The sequence below is a fragment of the Equus asinus genome, chromosome 3 (genome assembly GCF_041296235.1).
Source record: "Equus asinus isolate D_3611 breed Donkey chromosome 3, EquAss-T2T_v2, whole genome shotgun sequence".
Taxonomy (NCBI): Eukaryota; Metazoa; Chordata; class Mammalia; order Perissodactyla; family Equidae; genus Equus; species Equus asinus.
This window is the reverse complement of record NC_091792.1, coordinates 17,569,993-17,584,841: the sequence shown is the minus strand read 5'-3', so window position 1 is coordinate 17,584,841 and position 14,849 is coordinate 17,569,993.

Sequence of the window (14,849 nt, the reverse complement as noted above, 5' to 3'; positions counted from 1 at the left end):
TTTCAGGATTTTTCTGACTTGTTTGTCATTGCATTGTTATTGTTATTTATTTCTCTATCTCTTTATTTTATCTGTACTGGAAAATAGGTTAAAGCTTTATTATTTCCAGGTTGTTTCATCATATTGCATCTCACTAGGAGGCATATAACAATAGGTTTTTTTCAGTTTTAATGATGCTACATTTGATTTTTTAGGTAAGGTGGTGACCACGGCTTCTTCCATTATAAAGGTTATTCATCCTTTTGAATTAGCATGTAATCTTTGAAGTAAAATTTTAGAAATATTTCAGAAATATTTCAGCATCCATTGATGAGCCGTGCCTGAATAGGCTATTTCATTGGGTGTTGCTCAAAGTGATTTTTCTAAATCTATTGTTCCTTTCACATTTATTATTGAGAATACTTCTAGAAAGAAAAGCTTTTTCTTACCAGCTTGAGATGAAATACATTTTCCAAAAGGCAGAGTGAGTACTGGTCCTTAATCATTAATTAAGCATTTCTACATTAAGGTATTTTAATAGTCCCTTTAGGTAGTGAAAAATAGATTTCTCTCCTCTTCTGTTCAATTCTCTTCTCTTCTCTTCTCTTCTCTTCTCCTCTCCTCTCCCCCAACCCCCTCTGTCTACAAGTATCGTTATAAACATACACATTTAATTAGTAGAATGTTTTACAATTGAAGACACTTACTATTCTTTTTTATTCTCAAAATGTCCCAAATTTGGGCAGTGGGAGCCCCATTAAACTGGTTTCTTTGTCCTTTTGACAGTTTTCCTTTAGTCCTTTCTTAGTTTCTGGTGCATCAACATGTCAGGGCTCCCCTTGACCGTTCCCTCCTGAGATGCCCAAATCAACCATTTCTCCACAGATCTATGGTTCCCTTTAATGTGAAATTGTATTTAGAAACCAATATCTGTGTACAGGTGTGCTCATTGCTTCTGCGTGTTATTGTCTTTAGGATCTTTCAGTGGACAGACTAGGATCTGTATTTTAAAAAGTAAATTCATAAATTAATTCTTCCTCTCAAAGACAAAGAGTTCTGTTTGTAAGCACAAATAGGAAACCACGTATATATCATCAAATTTTTAATAAAATTCTTAGTAAATTTAGGCTAATATTAAACAGTTCATTTTTGAACATTAATGCCAATCTTACAGAGATTTCAATTCTGCTCTTGCCCTCCTTAAAAGTGAATGAGTACTAGAATGATTGTGCTCAATTTTAGCGTGCAGAATATATCTTTCTTAATTTTTAATGGAAATTTTTTTTAAAATACACAAAAATTGACATAATATTTACCTATTACCCAGCTTCAAAAAATCATCAATATTTTGCTAATCTTGTATTATCTATCTCTTCAAAAATGTTTTTTAAATTTGTTAAGTACAAATGCCAGATTTTGTCATTTAATTAACAAGAATTCAACACACAACTCTTAAAGGCTAGTGATTTTTACATATCTAGTATGCTATTCCCATACTTAACAAAATTAAAAATAATTATTTGATATCTTCAGATGCCCCACACCCAATGGCCCAATACTATTTATGTGCTTACTTTATGCTAGACATTATACTGATCACTTTACTTAGATCATCTCATTTAACCCTTACGTAAGACTTATGTAATATTGATACTCTCATTTTATTGATGAGAATACCAAGAGAATAATCAGAGAGTTTAAGTAGGCTTCATACACTTAACAGCTCATGGATTTATCTGCTTCTAAAATCCACGCTCTATTAATTACGTGGTCCTCTTGAGCTTCCTGTCTTCAGATTGTGAATGCCTTGAGGACAAGAGCAAAGCAGCAGTACTTATTGAGTGGACATTCAGTGCATTTTATCTTGATAAATGTTCACTGGTACAGGCACGGCCAAAGAGCTTCGCGTCAACTGCCAAATGTCTCTAAAGATGCACGTCAGAGACAAAAGGAAAATTCAAGTTTATGTTATTCACTTCTGTGCTTTCCCCAACACTATATAGAGATCACCTTCATCAGAATTACCTGAAATTCTTGTTAAGATATGAGTTTTTGCACCTTACAGAGTCAAGAACTCAAAAGTAGAAACAATCTTCACTTTTAACAAGTGTACATACAAGATTGAGAACCGCAGATGTCTATAGTGTTGCTTATGGAAGGAGTTCTACAGAGCAGAGGCACTGGCTTTGAGTGGCACCTTGTTAGAAGAACAGAATCCTGGACGCCTCACTGGAATATTCGAGTTTACTGAATGAAAATTGCATTTTGATATGATGCTTAAAGTTTGAGAAAAAGTTGGAGCAATACTTTGAAATATACCTGTCTACATCATCCTTAAGAAGTGATAGTCCAGTCTGTCAACATCAAATTTCTTAAAACAATTGGCCAAGTGACCAGTAAAATAAAAAAAGCAAACAAAAAAATTGCATGTGAATGAAGCCAAATTGTGCCTTTCTCGCTTCTTTGATCCAGTTACCCTGCTTTCTCCCCCCCCCCAAATTAGATCCTTCCTCTGGGCCTTTTAACTTTCTAGATCTTTCTGGCTCAATGCTCTTCTCTCAGGTGTTTGCACGACTCACTCTTTCTCATCACTTAAGGCTCTGACTAGATGTTCCCTACTCAGAAACCCCTCCTCTAATTTCCGTGATTAACGTTGCCTTCCAGCAGTCACTCACTGTTAGAGCGTTTTGCTTCATGTCCTTTAAGGCACTTGTCACTCTCCGAAGTTAGGATATTTATTTGGTCACTTGTTGATTATCTGTCTGCTCCACTACAGCATAAGCTTCATGTGGGCGAGAACCTTGACTTACTGAAGTTCTATTCTCAGTACTTAGGAAAAAGACCTATCAGTGAATATTTAACAAACATGTCAAATGAATAAATACGAGGTATATCATCACTAGTTATAGCCTCCCCACCTACATTGTCAAAAGCTTCCTTTACCTGCAGTGTAAATACTTTCAAGATCATTTTCCTATGACAGCTCCAGACAGTTATAGAAGATTGTAGTACATATGGAATATAAACAGAGGTGCAATGACAAGGGGTTTTTTAAATAAGAAAAAGTGAGGGTAGTTGCTATCTCTAGTGCCAAATTAACTTAAATCCTGAATATAGCAAATACTAATAGCACCGTACTTTAACTTTCTGGGGGTATATTTTAGGGTTAAAAAAATTGGAGAAAGATCAAATCAGAACAGTAAGTCTGAAATTTGGTGGTTTTTTGTGGTGACTTATGCAAACAATGTTTTCAAATTTCCCAGATTTTTCCTGGAGCTCTGGTCCACAGTTCTTGCCAATAATTTTTTTTTTTAAGGAAAGGGGATAACAAAAAGACTCTAAACTCTCATTTAAGAAGTTTTGGACTCTCTTCTACCTATAATTTTTAGAAGGGAGTGAAAGATGGTGGTTAGCCGTTATCTCTTCTTTTCTGATGTAACATTATAAAGTAGAAGAAAGAAAAACATTCAGAATAGCAAATTATCTTTTTCTTGAATGATCCTTTACCTGAAACTATACAAAAAATGAAATAATTTTACAATGAAAAGTAAAACATATACAATTAGATTCTTTTGATCATGTGATTCTTTGAAAAAAGAGGAACCACGGTGGTCCATGCAGTGGATAATTTTGAGGATAAGAAATAGGAAACCTCACTTTATAAAATTTGTTTTTCAGTCCAAAACATAAATCTTAACAATTAGTAATAATCCTTAATCAAAATATATTGCTGTTACATGAAATCAGTAATTCTTCTTTACATAGTGATTGTTGCTCATCTCACATAAGTAGGAAGTTCATGGAACAGCACACTGTATGTATTTATTGATACCATGCTTATAGCAGGCATTATTTTTATTTTTGTTTTGTTGTGTTTTGTTTGATGTAATATGAAAAAAACCTTTGAAATCCTTATGTATTAACCCTTAATAAGATAATATTGGTCCTCCCACTGTTAATACTATACTAAGACTAGTACTACTATTAATTTTTGTCAGATTAGCACAAAGCAAAGCTTAGGTATTTTGGTTATTTCACAAAAGTAATTAACATGCTAAAAAATGGCTAGAAACTTCAAGGAATGGGAAAAAAAGCTTAGGCCCTAATATATCCAGTTTCAACGTCAGACAGCAGCGGGTTAAAATCCAGCTCTACCAGGCAGTAGTCAGGTGATGCTAAAGCGATACAGTTGGTTGACGTTAGACACCTAAATCTAGAATCGGAGGATTCCTGTCCACGCGGGAGGTGAACGAAACAGCGCCTACAGACCATACAGAGGTCAGTGTCTACCTCAAAGGCTGGTATGAGGAATAAATCCATAATTCATGTGGAGCGCTTTGCATAGTAATAATGTTCCCACAAACAGACTCTGTACATTGATTGCATTAGGTCGATAGTGATGGGAGCTCATATTGTATGCTGTCTTATCTTCTCGCTCTAAGCGCTTAAGAAAAATCACTTTGAAAAGTGTTGTTTTTCAAAGTGGCCACATGGTGGCAGACTTTAACCAAAAGTGGCAGACTTCAACCAAAAAAGGACAACCGTTTCTGAACCATCCTTTGCAACACCATCTTTTTCTTTAGCTGATTTGTAAAAACCAAAAGTTTACAGAATTAAACCCAGGACAGGCACTGTATCTTACTCATCTTTGTAGTCTAAAACCCTAGAAATAGGATTTCACGTATTAAAGAGAGTCCTGTTTGATATCACGTGGGGGCCTTTCTCTCCGGCCAAAGGTCGCCGCAGGGGAAGGAGACAAGCCTTTCCTTTCTCGCCGGAACTTCCTTGCCCAGGCAGAGACAGGTTCTGCCTAAAAGGAAAAATCACCTGTATTATAAGAGTTTAAGAACGTGAATGTTGGCATCAAATATCACAAAAGCTGGTAGGTTCTTATTTTGGCTTTACTATTTACATTCTTGAGTAACCCTGGACAAGTTTCTTAATGTTCCTTACCTCAATTTGCTTATCTGTAAAACAAGAATAATAAAAACATTTGCCTCAAAGGTTGTTGTATAAAATGCGCACGTGGAGCACTTGGAAGAGGCCTCGCACATAGTAACCACACAACGCATGCTGTCGTCATTGTAACTGTTACCACTAACAAAAGGAAGGAAAGGAATGAAGGGCCATAAGCTTATCACTTATATCTGAAAATTGGGAAAATAGAGTGCATCTGATTTGCAGAATTTTTTGGAATAGTTAGTTCAGTGTTTGGAAACTATACCCCAGCACATAAGCACTTTTCCTTCCCAGGTATCCTTCGCTCTTCTATTCTTGTGCATTCCCGCCCCCAGGACCCCCCCACCCCCACCACCCCTCCACCCACCCCCACTCCCCCCCGCCCCACAAACACACAGACAAGCACGCACATGCCGAACAGCAGAAAGAAGAGTAAGGTAGCGAGCCCTACCTCTGGAAACATCAAAGAATGAGAGCACTATAGCGAGAGTTTAAAAACGAAGACGAATACAGCATAGAGACATTGAATCGTGGGGCTGACACAAATAAAAGGAGGTTGAAAAAATGCCACGGTAGCGAATCCTCTCTTTTCTCAACTTCTACTCAGTGCTTCCAGGGCAGATGGATAGATGTAGAGGAATATTTGAATATGAGATTTGAATTTTCTATTTTCTCAGAATTCACTCTAAGTGGTTAAATAAGATAGTTGTTGGGCCTAGAAGTTATGGGAAGAAAAGCCACAAAAAGAATGGCCACTGAGGAACAGAGACTGCTGGCTAAAAGTATACGTTTTCTGCAATTTTTCTTATCCAACCTGAGGACATACACAAAACTCTAGGAATTCAAATTAAATTAAAATGGCCGTTAGTTCACTATGAAGAAAGTTAAATATAATCGCATTGTTCATTTCCTCCTTCCTTCCTTCATTTCATCATCTATTGACACACAAAACATTTATGAGGCCCTGTTACGTCCTAGAATCTCACTGTAGGTGCTGCGTGTGTCTGGGTGTGTAGTCTGAACAAATATGAAGCTGATGGTTTAGAGATGAGAACTTAGTGGGAAAAATGGGAGAACTGAAAAGCGGAGATAGGGTAGAAGTTAATTGAACACATGAATATATGTTATCTACAAAACAATAAAACACAATACAGCAATTCCCATCGTTGAAACAAGTATACCAAGTAATAGTAAATATTACATTTTCTATAATTGAAAATTTAAAAACTGATTATGTGGCACAAATGAATTAAGTTGCATTGATAAAGACCGTAGCACTTTCTCCATGGTTCCAGCATTTAATGATCGCTGAAAATTGAAAAAAATTCTCTGGAGGACAAAATATTTACCTTCTTTCCCTTAACATATTTTACTAAAAATTCACTATTACTTTTTTGAAAAAGTTGTCTTTTCCTCTTTAAAAATTTTCTTCAAATATTCAGCTCACAAATGGCTATATATTGCAGTACATTATAGTACTCTACTACTAGTCTAGATTTTGCCTTTTGATGCATCAAAGGGATTTTCCCTAACCGTCAATTCTTCCTTACGTATGTATCGAACAGCCATGTCCTTCTCTCCCATTGCACATCCTCTTCCCACCAATACACCAATACGATATACTCATTGTCTTATATAGGAATCATCACAATATATTATATGTGTCAATATATACTAATTGCCTTATATGGGAATTATTACAAAGAATTAACTCTCAAAGTGGGATTACAATGTTAGAATTTCTACTAATTTTGATCTTATCTTTAATCTTATTGAAGATGTATATTTTTTGTGTTTTATATGTTAGTATAGTTGCAAAAGTACAAGAGAAGCAACAATATAAGTGATCGGTATATTCGCTAGTAAATGAAAGCACCGGTCTCTGAGGTGCTAGCAGAAAGCGACTTGGTGCTTCATATGCCTGCTCACCCCATGGACCCCATTTGCAGTCTACTATCTGTCTAATCATTTGGACAAAACCTCGATGAGTTGCAGAGGTTTGGGTATCTTCAAGTCCAATCCAGTCTAATATAAAATCTCCAGACTCTACCGGTCTAAAACATTTCTTGTTGCCCCGTCTTGGGCCTGCCTCAAATGTGCACATTGGCAGTATGCTGACAGGGTCACGCTTCACAATTTCCTTTGTCTTCATTCCATTCTATTTGGACTACATCATCTCCAGGTTTGCAGAGTGGGAGGAGCAGCAGTGAGGGACAGAAAAAGTCTTCCTGAGCAGCAGAATTGTAATCAGAGGGGACAGATGTCCATAGCTGCCTCTTAGGGGACCTCCTTAGAGACTGTGCCGTGGGCCTCCAGCTGAAGCTCTCTGTGTGGGTGCTGCTTTTTCCAGCTGGTCACTTCCAGCTCCCTGCCCCATTATTGCACTTAACCTTCATGCTCTCTTGGCTGAGGGCCCTCCCTCCTGTCAGGAAAACCTTCTGAATGCATCTTATTCAAGCCTGCTTGCTTTCACCCAGCTGTCCACATGACTCATGGAGCACATGCCTCTGGCTCTCTGTCAGCAGAAGTACAGCTCACTCCCAGAGAGAGCTCTCCTGAAACACTTGCTGGAAGCAACCCCTTGATTTCAGACTTTCTAGATCCGTCTCTTTCTTACTCAAATTCCAGAGCACACACATCAGGTTCTCCCTCTGGCTTAGCCTAGGATGAAATGGTGCACTGCCCTTCTCTCCACAGTGGAGTGGGCCAGGGCCTGGGGAAGGCACCACACAGCGGGCTTTTTAGAATTCAACTTCAAACTCACTCTTGGTCTTCTCTTCTGTACGCTGGGTGCGGGTAACGGGCTGATGCTGATAGAAACAGATTCACAGTGTTCTGAGCAGATGCTCTATCATCTCACTTTAGAACATCAAAGTTTTGAGGGTTTATTATGTTGATCCCAGCATTTGGGATTTTGGTGCCATTATAATATGATAGAAATTTCATATTTAAACTTTATGCTATACATGTTTGTATTAAACTAAAAATTATGCACAATAAAAAATTTTTCGACCAGTGATACAGCAGTTAAAACATAAACCTTGTAACTGGTCTAGGTTTGAATGCAGGGTTGGATATTATTAGCTGTGTTTCCTTGGGCAATTTACTTAACTTTTCAGGGCCTCGTTTTCCTCGTCTTTAAGAGGGAATAATAAAAATTGCCTCAGATGTTTATTGTGTAGAATTAAATGAGATAATGCATAAAAGTGCTTAACCTAGTATCTAGCACATTAAGCACTGCTAATAAATGGTAGTTTAAAAAACACGTCCATTTCATTGTTCTACTGCAGCCATGCTCTCGCTCCTCACACTGGTCCTGTACCTACTGTCAAATGGATGCTCTGAATATCCCACAGTCACCACATTCCCAGCCTGCTTGGGAATTAGCAGTACCTCCCCGGAGTGAGTAAACAGCAAACACTATAGCCTGACACTCAATACTGTCCAAACTCTACCAAGAGAAGAACATTCTGTCTTCCTTAATGATCCAAATTTTACCCACCCCAAAGCCTACATTTAAGCCCAGAAGTTTTTCCTGACCTTTCAAACCTGTTGTATTCTCAGACCTATTTCCTTACTGACTTCCTTTTTCTTTCTCTCAGATGACATACCATCCAAGCCAAGTTGCCCTTTCCTGCTGATGTGCATGAAATATACCCCTAGGAGCTTGGGATCCTGTTACTGAGCAGGCTTTCAGGACCCACACAATGCGAGTGAGAAATGTAGGGAGTTGGCTCCCCATGGGGTGCACCTTGACCGGTGGGCAATAGGAGATGAATTCCACCTGCTTTCTCTCTCCTGTGGACCCCTCTGGGGAGTATTTCCATTTCACAGCTCTTTTACTGATGTCACTGTGCTACGTGAACATGCCTGCCAACAACCTGCTGTGTCTCAGAGATTGTCTGGTAGAAGGGGCCAGTACCGCAAAGCTTCTTATCACGCTATACTGCATTTCAGCTTTCTGTGCCTTATTTCCTTTTTTTCCATCATCCTCACTTGTCTGGGCTTACACCTCCCAAATAAAGGCTCAGCACTTAATCCAAACCCCGCGGTCTACTTTCTAAAGGACCTAGGGCAAGACAACAGTGAAAAGTCTCTTTCTCAATGCCTAAAATTATATAAGATGTACAGTACTCATTCAGCACTTAGTACTCATTTTCTCTTCTATGATCTTGTATATATTGTTAATTATCTTTGTTTAAAATACCTCCATCAACCTTCCAGATTGTGTCTTCTTTACAAGAAGAATTCACATTTATTTCCTTTTCTTTTAGTATGTTGTCAAGTAACATTATGCCCAAGAAAGAAGTTCACTATATATTTTTAATAAGAAATATATATGGATAATGCAGACAATTTATAGCCATTTAGTTATACCTGTTACACCAATATTTTTATTAGAAATAGAAATTTTCTGTAAAAATTTCACTACACTGAAAAAATGTATTTCTTTTTGTTTGTAGACCCACAATATTTGCAGATTTTTAAGGTTCAAATATTCTTAAACACGAAGGCAAACATCTTTATTTAATCCATACAAGAAAATGGTTTTTGTAAAAACTTTGGGATATTTAAACTTAGTAAATACACATTTTTATGTTGGGTTAATGGTATTTTGACATAGTTTGCAGATTAGTATCGAGAAATACCAATTCTCTTAAACTGGAATAATTGAGCATTAATATTGGGAGGAACCCTAGAAATAACCTATTCAAATCCAACATACGGGGGATTGAGGCAGATAAAAGTAAGTGATGGCCCAAAACCATACAGCTAATAAATGGAAGAACTGGTCTTACAGTTCATGGACCCTGAAACTTGGGACAGTGCTCCGTAAAGTAAATCCTTATTTCTCAGTTGCTTAGTTAAAATGAAATGAATGTGAAGTGTTCTATTATCACAATATTATATCATTATAGAACTAGGGGTTTCTTTAAAAATCATGTAGTGCAACCTTGGAGCTGCTGATGCCAAATTTTAGAAATGAGATACAGAAAATTTAAACAAAGGTCCTCCTTTGAGGCTGTTTTAAAGAAATAAGAAGATCTTTGGATCTGTGTTATACTGATAAAGATTTAATTTTAAATCTAATATTCTAAAATGTATTTTGTAAGCTAAGACTATCACAGTATAAAACATATTTGGGCATTTACTTATACTTTAGTATCAAGCAATGGAATTAGTGAACATATTGTATGTATTAGTGTCTTATAAAATCAATTAATAGTTATTTAATAAATATTCACTGTGCTTAAATTACTAGGCTATATACAGCATAGATGAATTTGTCAAAAAAAATATGGAGGGAGTTGACTGATTCTGCCTATAAGACTACTATCAATATACTAAAAGACTACTCCAGAGGCTTAGAAAGAATTCTGACTTCCCGGAGTAGGAAATGAGGAAAATAAGAATAAAAGAATAAGTAAAAAACAATCTACATAGTAGGGTCACTATTTCAAACTAGAATGATGATATTTTAGTTGATAGCTCCTTAATAGCCTCTCTTTTTTTAATGAAAAAATTTTATTTTATAGAGCAGTTTTAGGGTCACAGCAAAATTGAGAGGAAAGTACAGAGAGATCCCATATACACCTTTGCCCCTACACAAGCACAACCTCTCTCATTATCAACATCCCACATCACAACAGTGGTATATTTTGTAATTCATGAATCTACATTGATAAATCATAATCACTCAAAGTCCGTAATCTACATTAGAGTTCACTATTGATGTTTTACATTCCATGAATTTGGACAAATGTGTAATGACTTGTATCCAATATCCTAATATCATACAGAACAGCTTCACTGTCCTAAAAATCCTCTGTGCATCCTTCCCTTCCTTCTAACCCCTGGCAACTATGGATCTTTCTACTGTCTCCATAGTTTTGCCTTTTCCAGAATGTCGTATAGGTGGAATCATACAGGATGTAGACTTTTCAGATTGGCTTCTTTCACTTAGTAACATGCTTTTAAGTTTCCTAATGTCTTTTCATGGCTTGATAGCTTATCTCTTTTTAGTGCTAACTAATATTCCACTGTCTGAATGAGCCACAGTTTAGTTATCCACTCACCTGCTGAAGGACATCTTGGTTGCTTTTAAGTTTTGGCAATCATGAATAAAGCTTCCATAAACATCTATAAGCAGGATTATGTGTGGATATAAGTTTTCAACTCATTTGTGTAAACACTAAGAAGCAGAATTGCTAGATCATATAGTAAGAGTATGTTCAGTTTTGTAAGAAATTGTCAAACTGTCTTCCAAAGTGGACATACCATTTTGCATTCTCAACAGCAATGATTGAGAGTTCGTCCTGCTCTATATCCTCACCAGCATTTGGTGTTGTCAGTATTCTGGATTTTAGCCATTCTAATGAGTGTGTAGTGATATCTCATTGTTATTCTAATTGGCAATTTACTAATGACATATGATGATGAGCATCTTTTCATATGCTTGCTTGCCATCTGTATAGCTTCTTTGGTGAGATATCTGTTCAGGTATTTGGTTCATTTTTAAATTGGATTGTTTGTTTTCTTGTTGATGAGTTTGATTTCTTTGTACATTTTTAATAACAGTCATTTAACAGATGTGTCTTTTGCAAATATTTTCCTCCCAGTCTGTGGCTTGTCTTCTCATTCTCTTAATGTTGTCTTTTAAAATGAAAACTTGAAAGTTTTTCATTTTAATGAAATTTAGCTTACCAATTATTTCTTTCATTGATCATGTTTTTGGTGTTGCATCTAAAATGTTATTACCATACCCGACGTCCTTTGGGTTTCTCCTATGTTATCTTCTAGGAGTTTTACAGTTTAGCATTTTCATTTAGGTTTCAGATCCATTTTGAGTTAGTTTTTGTGAAGGGTGTAAGGTCTGTATCTAGATTCATTTTTCTGCATGTGACTGTCCAGTATTTCCAGCACTGTTTTTTTAAAAGACTGTCTTTGCTCCATTGTATTGCCTTTGCTTCATTTTCAAAGATTAGTTGATTATACTTGTGTGGGTGTATTTCTGGGCTCTTTATTCTGTTCCATTGATCTGACTTTCTATTTTTTTTTTTTGCCAATACCGTACTCTCTTTATTATTATCGCTTTATAGTAGTTACGAACTTGGGAGCGTCAGTCCTTCAAGTTTGTTCTTCTCCCTCAGTATTGAGTTGGCTGTTCTGGGTCTTTGCTTCTCCATACAGACTTCAGAATCAGTACTGAGTCTTCCTATTTGTGAATATGGAATATCCCTCCATTTATTTAGTTCTTCTTTGATATAGTTTATCAGAGTTTTGTAGCTTTCCTCATAGAGTTCTTATACATATTTTGTAAGCTTTATATCAAAGTATTTCATTTTTGTGGTGCTAATGTAAATGGTAATGTGTATTTAATTTCAAATCCCACTTGTTCATTGATGTTATATAGGAAAGCCATTGACCTTTGTGTATTAAACTTGTTTCCTGCAATCTTGCTATAATCACTTATTAGTTCTAGGAATTTTTTTGTCAATTCTTTTAGATTTTCTGCCTAGACAATTATGTTACTTGTGAACAAAGACAATTTTATTTCTTCCTTCCCAATGAGTATACTTTTGTTTCCTTTTTTGTCTTATTGTATTAGCTTGGATTTCCAGTACAATATTGAAAAGCAGTGGGGAGAGGGAAAAATTCTTACCTTGTTCTTATCAAGGCAAAGAAAATTCTTGCTTTGTTCCTTGTTTGAAGCAGAAAAACTTCAAGTTTCTAACCGTTAACAATGATGTTAGCTGTAGGATGTTTTGTAGATGTTTTTTATCAAGTTGAGGAAGTCCTCTATTCTTAGTTTTCTGAGAGCTGTTATCATGAATGGGGATTGGACTTTATCAAATCTTTTTTCTTCATCTATTGATATACTCATGTGTTTTTTCCTCTTTAGCCTGTTGATATATCAGAATATATTAATTTATTTTTCAATCAATAGTCTCTTCATTATTGTTCTTTTAATCTCTATATTGTTGAGACATCCATCATTTGTTGTATATAGTTCCATACATAGTTTCCTACATAGCACATATCTGCCACATGGAGGAGTCATTCATTTATTCAATATTTGTTGAACAACTTACTTTGCATCAGTCACTATTCTAGGCACTGGGCAGGTAGCAATAAAGAAAACAGAATAATTCCTGCTATTAGATAGATACCTATAGTTTACTCCTTCTCCTCCACTAGAATCTATCTATCTATCTATATATTATATGTAATATAATATATACATATGTACATATGGGAGTTTCTCATGTGGCTATCTGAATGAAGATCAGATATCCGATCTGCGGATACCTGGTGGAAGTACAAAGGTCCTGAAACAGGAGTGTGTTTGGCATGTTCAAGGAACAAGGAGGAAGTCAATGTGGCTGGAGTGAAACAAACAAGAGGAGGAGATGAAGTCAGAGAGCTGATAGAGGGGAAGAGGGTGAATCATGTAGGACATTGTAGGTCATAGTGAAGACTTTGAATTTTATCTTTATTTTAATATTTTGCATTGATTTTCTTTAAACAAAATAAATTAAATATTGTATTAGCTAGGTTCCTCCAGAGAAGCAGAACCAATAAGATATCTATATCTATATCTATATCTATCTATCTATCTATCTATCTATCTATCTATCTATCTATCTATGTATCTATCTATAGAGAGATAGAGATTATAAGAAATTGGCCTACATGATCAGGAGACTGACGAGTCCAAAGATCTGCTGTCCAAGCAGATCCAGGAGAGGTGATGGTTCAGTTTGAGTGCAAAGGAAAAACCAATGTCCCAGCTCTAAGACAGTCAGGCAGAAGGAATTCTCTCTTACTCAGTCATCTTGTTCTATTCAGATCTTCAACTCATTTGATGAAGTCTACCCACGCTAGGGAGAGCATTCTGCTTTATTCGGTCTACTCGTTTAAATGTTATTCTCATTCAGAAATACCCTTAAAGACATACCCAGAATAATGTTTGACCGAATGCCTCATGGCCCAGTCAAGTTGACACATAAAACTAACCATCACAGGTCTTATTCCTTATGAATACTTCTACATCTAAATTATTATTTAGAAGAAATGAGTATGTACAAATTTTGCCATTTCATAAGTAATTTCTGAGTAAAGGCATTCTACTTTTCACATATCTGATTAACAGTTATGTACCAATCCTCTTGAAAAGTTTACCTGAATTCCAAAATTCATGACTCTATGTCCACCATTTTAAAGATCTAAGCAATTCTACCTTTACTTTAAGCAGTCCATGTGACAGTCAGTGTTTCTTTTCTTTCCTAACCTCATTCAAGCTACCAAAAGAAGCCTCCAAATATTCATTGTGGAGAAACTAGGTGACATTCTTCAGAGTTTTATAAGCAATAGCCTAAGGAATGAGAACTTGAAAAATGCTGTTGAAATGACATGGTCTCTGTGTGCTCACTCCCTGAATCTTGTGGCCCAAAGCGTGTTGTGTTACCTCAAAGGAACCCACTTCTTTAAACTATGGAACATAGTTAATTATGCTGATTTTTCAGTAGGTGCAATTATGTTTAATAATTATAGCTACTGTTTTTTAAGACCTCTGGTCTAAAAATTGTATTCGTATATTAAAAAATATAATGAACTTAATTAGAATAATCTTGCTTGTACTTGTTTGCTTTGTTTTGTTTTACTTGTATTTTTCTTTCCTTTTTAATAAACACATCTAAAACATTTTAGCATTGGCATTTATAGTTTCGCTTCATCATCTCTGGGGTTATTGAGTTGTCTTTCTGAGGGGCACTAGAGCCAGCCTGCCCGGGCTCCCAAGGGCAATTCTATGTATCCGATCACAAGCCCGTGTTCAGTGGTGTCATGAGGAGAGAGCTTGAAATCAACTGAGATGGGAGTATTTATACTAAAAAATGGACAAATACAAC